This window comes from Bidens hawaiensis, unplaced genomic scaffold (assembly GCF_021521415.1).
Source record: "Bidens hawaiensis isolate Kalapana, Puna unplaced genomic scaffold, B.hawaiensis_p1.1 tig00008700_1, whole genome shotgun sequence".
NCBI classification, from domain to species: Eukaryota; Viridiplantae; Streptophyta; class Magnoliopsida; order Asterales; family Asteraceae; genus Bidens; species Bidens hawaiensis.
The window spans coordinates 415,321-422,698 of NW_027491627.1; positions in this window are offsets into that span (position 1 = coordinate 415,321).

Consider the following 7,378-nt stretch of genomic DNA (forward strand, 5'->3'; position numbering starts at 1 on the left):
AGAAAATGAATAACTATATATATAATATATATTCATATATGCAATGCGTACGATCATAACTAATCGGTCGTTGCGGTTATAGTCTAGTATGAATGCAATTCTACTTCGCTATAACCAATGGCTCTGATACCAATCTGTCACACCCTCAAAATGCACGAACGGAGTTTTACCGTTAGAGGGTGTGAATTAACAGGATCGGAATCATTAGTTATATCAAACACCATATTTAAAGTTTTCAAAAAACAACCAAGACAAACAAGTCTTAAGCAAAAATGCGGAAACGTAAATTGTAAAGCAAATAGTTGCGTCACACAGGACGACTTAAAGCAACATTTATCATGATAAAGTTTAAAAGAAAGTTTAAAACATAAGAGTTCAGTGAATGCATATCCTATAACGCTCGCCCGCCTCGGCTACCTGAGATAAACATACTAAAAGTGTCAACACAGGGTTGGTGAGTTCACAGGTTTACATAAATTAAGCGTTGCGTTTTAGCGTTACCAGATAGTGTTATGTCGATATATATCAATAGGTAGCTAACCTATCAAGCATGCATTTCTAAGTGTTCGACACCGAAGCTGACTGTTTATACGATTGCCTTGCCACCATGTCAACCACGAACATGGTAATGTGTTAGCCAAAATTACACCCACTCGACCTACAGTCGAGTTTAGAGTTGGGTGGGATTTGTCAAACCCAGTAGCACTACTCAAAGGTGACTCGCTATTATCCAAATATTAACCTGTTCGATGTTCAGAAGGACTTAGTTGGTTTGTTTCCGCTTAGCCTTACAAGTGATATACAATAAGTAACAAAATCTAAATAGTTGGAGTATGTTATCTCCCCCTAATAAAAGCGTTAAAAGAGTAAAAGGAGCCGTGAAACTCACTGTTTGCAAAGTTAACAAAAAGATACGAGAAAAGCGTGCGTCACAGAAATCCTCACTAGTGCTCTAAAAACAAGAATGATATTTCTAAGTGTTTGAACTACGAGTGAGTCTCTAGACTCGACACATAAAAGTTATGCATGAGATGTGTTCGTGTTTCGTTCGTGAAATAAGTGCGAGTTGACAAACACGTTGGTGATAAGTTGCAAGTGTGAACAAGTATAGTGTTAAGTGTTACTATGGTACATCATCGGTAAACTATCTCCCACAAGGGCAAATAAGTCAAACACATAGCAACCGTCGATTAAATCATCACTTTTCATGTTAAATCAAAGAATTCAGCAGCTAAATTACCAAGATAGATTTTAACACGTCAAGATTACTCTACTTCACTAAACATACTTGTAGATAAAATCACCAAAACTTTAGCACAGAAGAACAACTAAGTTTGGTTTCTAAAAATATTTTTATTATATTTTTATTACATACGGTTTTCTCACAATGATCAAAACAGCACAGTAAGCACACAACAGTCATTATCATGCGCAACAAAAATTTATTTATTGTTCCCGTTACATGGTTAATACAATTAATACAAGGCCAATTGGGTTAGATTACTTACTCAAATTATTAACTTCCAGAAGTGGAATCAACTCAATTGGTCTTGTCGTTTGTGAGATACACTAATTACAAAACAGCCTACAAGAAGGCTTCCCGAAACAGACTCGCACAACAGAATTGTAAGTTCATAAAAACCAACTTTCACACTTCCAAAAATTACAAACTCAGAATATTTAGAACCTAGTCTCTACCTACTATATCATAGAATCAATAATCACTTCAAAACACATCATTAACATCAAGTTATAGTCGTTTTAACACGCAATTAGGAATCTGTCCAGCATCAGTTTTCATCAAAAACTCATCAAAACTACTAATTTATGAACTATTAATCAAGCATACAACCCTAGCTCATCAATAATAAACATATTTAACACTTAGGGTTTTTGATAATCATGTTTAATCATGCAAAACAAGTCAATGGGACGGATTAAGGGAGTGTTTAATTACCTAGTTAGTACTTTAACCCTTCAATCAAGCTAGTAATGTAGTGTATGTGTGTTTGTTGTTGATGTTCGGCCGATCCAAGGGGGAGGGAGGGGGGGGGGGGGGCTGCCGTCGCAAGTGGGAGAGGGAGAGGGAGAGTTAGGGTTTATGGTTAAGGTTGATTATATATTAATTAAATAAATTACAAGTTACAACTAGCACCCTCAACTTCTATTTTGTATAATTCTAGCATAACTAGTTTATTTTCTTCATGATATGAGGTTAAACATGTAACACCAAATTACACATAAACGTAACACATAATTATATCAATTACTTGTTTATAATATTTATTGTTTGTTCACCAACGGTTTGAGTCGTCTCGTGTGTGTTTCGGTGAAACTCCGAAAGACTACTTGTGTAACGATTGTCATGTGTCATCAATAACTGGAATGACATAGTTCGTGTGATCTTGCGTTTGAATTAACGAAGTTTGGATTAACGGAGTTAACCTGAAATTGACGAGTGTCACAAATCTTCACGTGATGCACCTAATGAGAAAAATAAAGACTATTCAATATGTAAACAATATGGACACTAACTTGTGTAACCGGTTAATTATTAACCTAAAACCGATAATAACTTATCAAAATCGATCATATGAACACCGGCCTTGTTTAGGGATACAAATGAGCCAAGTCGCTAGCGAGCTACTCAAAATCGGCTCGTGAAAAAGCTCGATCAGGCCGAGCCTAAACGAGCCCAAGCCTAAAAGTAAGCTCATTTAATAAACGAGTCCGAGCTTCACTTGTCGAGCTTGAGCCGGCTCATGAAACTAAACGAGCCTATCATTTTTATAATTAATATGCATATATACAATATATATATATATATATATATATATATATATATATATATATATAGGGGATGGATCTTGCGATAAGTGATATTACAGCGAGAAGTGCGAGAAGTGAAGGTATAACTCCATTAATCCATAATTTCACTCTCTTTCATATGATGTTACATGCATATATGTAGGTTGATTGTATTTATGTCTTAATTACACATTCAAACCTACCTACAAACATATAAATGTACCGAGCCACATTCAAACCTATGTACCTACACACATACAAACATACGTACACATATACAACTATACATACCTACACACATACATATGCACCTATACAACACACCTACACATAAGAAAGGGAGTGAATTTAGGGATTAATGGAGTTACACCTTCACTTCTCGCTGTAAAAAAACTTCTGAAATGATCCAATACCTATATATATATGTATATATAGATATGTATTTAATTATTATTATAATTATAATTATTATATATAGTAATAATAAATGTTAGGTAATCAGTTTCGGCTAAATGGTTCCTATGTGAAAATCCATAACCGGTTCCTAACCATTGGTTACAATTGGAAAGTAACCGGTTTTCCAGCACCGGTTATTAACCAATTTTGTTTACGGTTCGGTTAACCGGTTAGGATCTTGTACCTCGAGTTACATACCAATAGTATAAAACAAATTACCATTATTATTCATGAAGATGATTCTTGGTTAACCGAAGAAATAGTACCCGGTACCTAAAACATATAAATGAAAACAAATGTTAAGACATAGATAAGTAATCATAAAAGAAAAAAATTAGTTTATGCATGTGAGTACCTTTATGTTCATATCGCTAAGAACCGAAGACAAGTTTACATCGGGAATATATTCTTGAATAATGTTCAACATAACATTGACAACACACCTTAGTTGATCAATAGTTTGTGAATTTGTTGAAGAATCACTTTACTTTTTGTGGTCATTTTTCAGTTTTCCACTTGGTAAGATAAATTGTGAGAAGAAATTAAATGGCATACTAATAGTGAATGATTCATAATAATATTCCTCATCCTGTTTTAATCCCGTGTTAAGGAAATTCACAGCATACTTGCATAAAACAATTATGATAAGTACATGTGATACAATGATCTAACTTCTGGTAATTATATATCGAGCCTTAACTCATTTTGACCCGCTTAAGATGTGACCCATTTGTAATAAATCATAGCTCATTTTTACATATTTGTTAATATATAGCCTCTCATGTGTACTCGCAAGCAATTATGATCTTAGTACTCTCAACAATCCAAATTAGGTAAATATATTTAGTAATATGATTCAAGATTCTAAATTTCAAGTCAGATTTTGATATTAGTAGTCTCTTAGTACTCAAGTTTATAACATAGTTTTTATATGAAACAATGCTAAAAAAATGGGCATAATTTTATAACTTTTTATATACAATGATAACAGATATGGCTATGAAATAGAGAAAAAAAGAACATGAGCCATAGAGGATAAGTTTATTGGTAGACCGTCTCAAAGTTGTTATCCTAGATAGTGATAGTAATATTTCACATATAACATCAAATGTGGCATACAAAGGAAAGGAGTGTTTAAAAGTTTGTAATAAATTTTAAATATTAAATATTTTTTTATCTTTTATGTAATATTTACTTGGTTACATATTTACTTGATTTATACAATTTCATAGATTATATTTATTAATAAATTTAAAAAAAAATATCTTTTGTGTCACACGAGCATATACATTAGTACTACTATATACATCTACTATATTTAAATTAAGTTAAATTAAATTAAAAAGAACAAATATATAAAATTGATATGATAAAAGTAAGGTAAAAGTTTGTATAGGTCTTGTCACAGTCCGTCTTCCCGGTTCGGTCAGCATCATGGTTGGACACCACACCACACAACCAGCGCCGCCGCCACCACCATCTCTACAACACAATCAACATACCGCCAAGCCCTGTCATTCTCCTTATTACGCAGCTCACAACAGACCACTAACGCCACTATCTGCCGCTATTTGAAGCTCGTCGGGAAATCATTTATACTTTAATCACCGCAACATCCCTAGTGACCACCGCCGTTTGTTTCTCACCGACATCCTAGTTCGATTCCTATCTCGTATCACCAGAGTTGTTGTTTTCCTGTATTCCAATTTGCCACAAAATATGTTGATCTCAATCTTGGTTTTGATTGGTTTGAGCTTTCCGATCTTGTTATAGAAGTTGTTGGTTTCACGTTTGAGCTTTCCGATCTCGATCGGGAATGATTGGGTATAATGATGGGAAAAAGGATTAAAAACATTAATATTTAAGCGGGTAAAATAAATAAATAAATTTTAAAAACGGTTTTAGCTTCCATTTAACGTTAAAAAACTAGTGTAGTTAGTGATTTGAACACTATTGACAAGAAGTAAGAAACCTCAATGATTCAATTGCAAAAACTAAACTATTTGGACGAAAGTTACATAATTAAGCAAACCATAGGGACGATTTTGACATTTAACTTTTTTTTATATCAACTCTCCGGAGTTATCATATTATTTGTATTCAATCAAGTACACATCGTCTCAACTTGTTACAAATAAATCCAAAAACAAATAAATCAAACTAGTTGTTTTTTTTATATAACCTAAAGCCAATATATGTGATCTTCAATCTTCACTTCAAACCAAAGAATAACCTACAATATGCATTATATATATATATATATATATATATATATATATATATATATATATATATATATATATATATATATTGTAAACACGAGGTTGAGTGACAATATCACCAGTTTTCAACACTAAATGTAATATGAGATAAAAGCTGCAAATCAATATCATGAGCATCAACAATTAAATGAAATTAGATAATGGGTGTCAGTTGACCGTGCCTCACAAATGGGCCATGGCTATTATAACGACTTGCTAGAATCAAGACTTTCTAGAATCAATGATGGACCTCTTCGAATTGCTAGAATCAAATGAACAAGTAAATAAGCAAATAAGCAATTAGAATTTAATTGATCAACAACACAATAATCATGATTTTCTAGTATGGATAAAATATAGTATGAAAAATAAGAATAGATACATATAAAGTCCCCATAACTATTTGAAAACAGTAAAATAGGGAGGGAGTGATTACTCACCTTGGTGATTAAGCGAGTAAATTAAGAGATAAAATAAACGAGCAAGGTTATCGTGACAAATTTTTTAATCCAAACAGAGCTGCGACTTATACAAATGAATTGTTCATTTGTTTTGTGATTTCGATTTCGAATTTAGGGTTTTCTATTGCATTTCATACTAATTGATTCTTGCAGTTGATTGAATTTCTCTTATTATGTTTTTCGCTTCTTTTTTGCATAATTGTAGCTTGGTTTCACCGTAGTGTATGAACCAACAATTAGACATAAATGAGAAGAAAAGCCTTGCTGATTGACTCGCTAATTTAGGTAATTTTATGAGTAGGAAGTTTCGTTTGTATGACCCATTTACAGTTTGTTATCATTGTTGTTTTTTTCTAATCTTTATTAGGTTCTTTTTAGTTGAAGCAAAAGGCTAATGCTCTAATTAGAGCTAACAAGAAAGAAATATAATAATCGTCAAACAAGGATATTATCGCGTCAAATTTGAAAACAAGATTTATCATGGTTCGATGATTTTTATTGTTTATATACCATTTATGTTTGCTTATGGAATTTGATTGTTGTGCTAAGTTATCGTATTAGGGGTATTAAATGGAGCTTACGAAGGTAACAGATATAGGTATTCATTGCACAAAAGAGGTATGTTTTAAATTAAAATAAAACAAAATCTGATGTGGCGAAAACGAAGATTTGGATGAACAGATTTAAGGCTGGGAAGATATGAGCTGCCAACCTCAGGTTAGTGCAGTTAGGATTTATATGTTCTTAACATTTATAAAGTTGAACACTCAGTTGTTTGACTTTCCAGCCATAATGTGTATATTTAATTGCAATGAAGGTAGTTATTAACGTTAATTATGTAAGGCCCCGTTACAAGTACTCTACTTTGAACGTTGGATTTTACTCATAAACACGGTTCTAAATATCAGTGTTAATTAAAATTTTCGCGGAATAATAATAATAGTCAACCATTCATTACAAACATTCTTAACTTGTCTTTTAAAACATAACATAAATGATAATATCAAAACATCATGACAAATCTTCAGACGCCAGCCTCTTCAATATTGCCATGTGTCCCGCTCAAACCAGCTATCTCAATATGTTAATTTGCGTGCATACTAAAAGTCAGCTACGCTGAGTGAGTTCTAGTTAATTAGATAACTTACTTTACATACACATATACGTGCTTGAAGGTATGCTTTACATACTTAACCTGTCCATCATTCTTCCATATATATTCATAACTATCATTTCATTAATAAGAGCATTTCGCCCTACATACCTCAGATATTATTAGGGTCCGGTGCCCTACATCCTCAGATATTATTAGGGTCCGGTTTCCCTTCTTCCTCGGATATTATTAGGGTCCGGTACCCTTCGTCCTCAGATATTATTAGGGTCCGATACCCT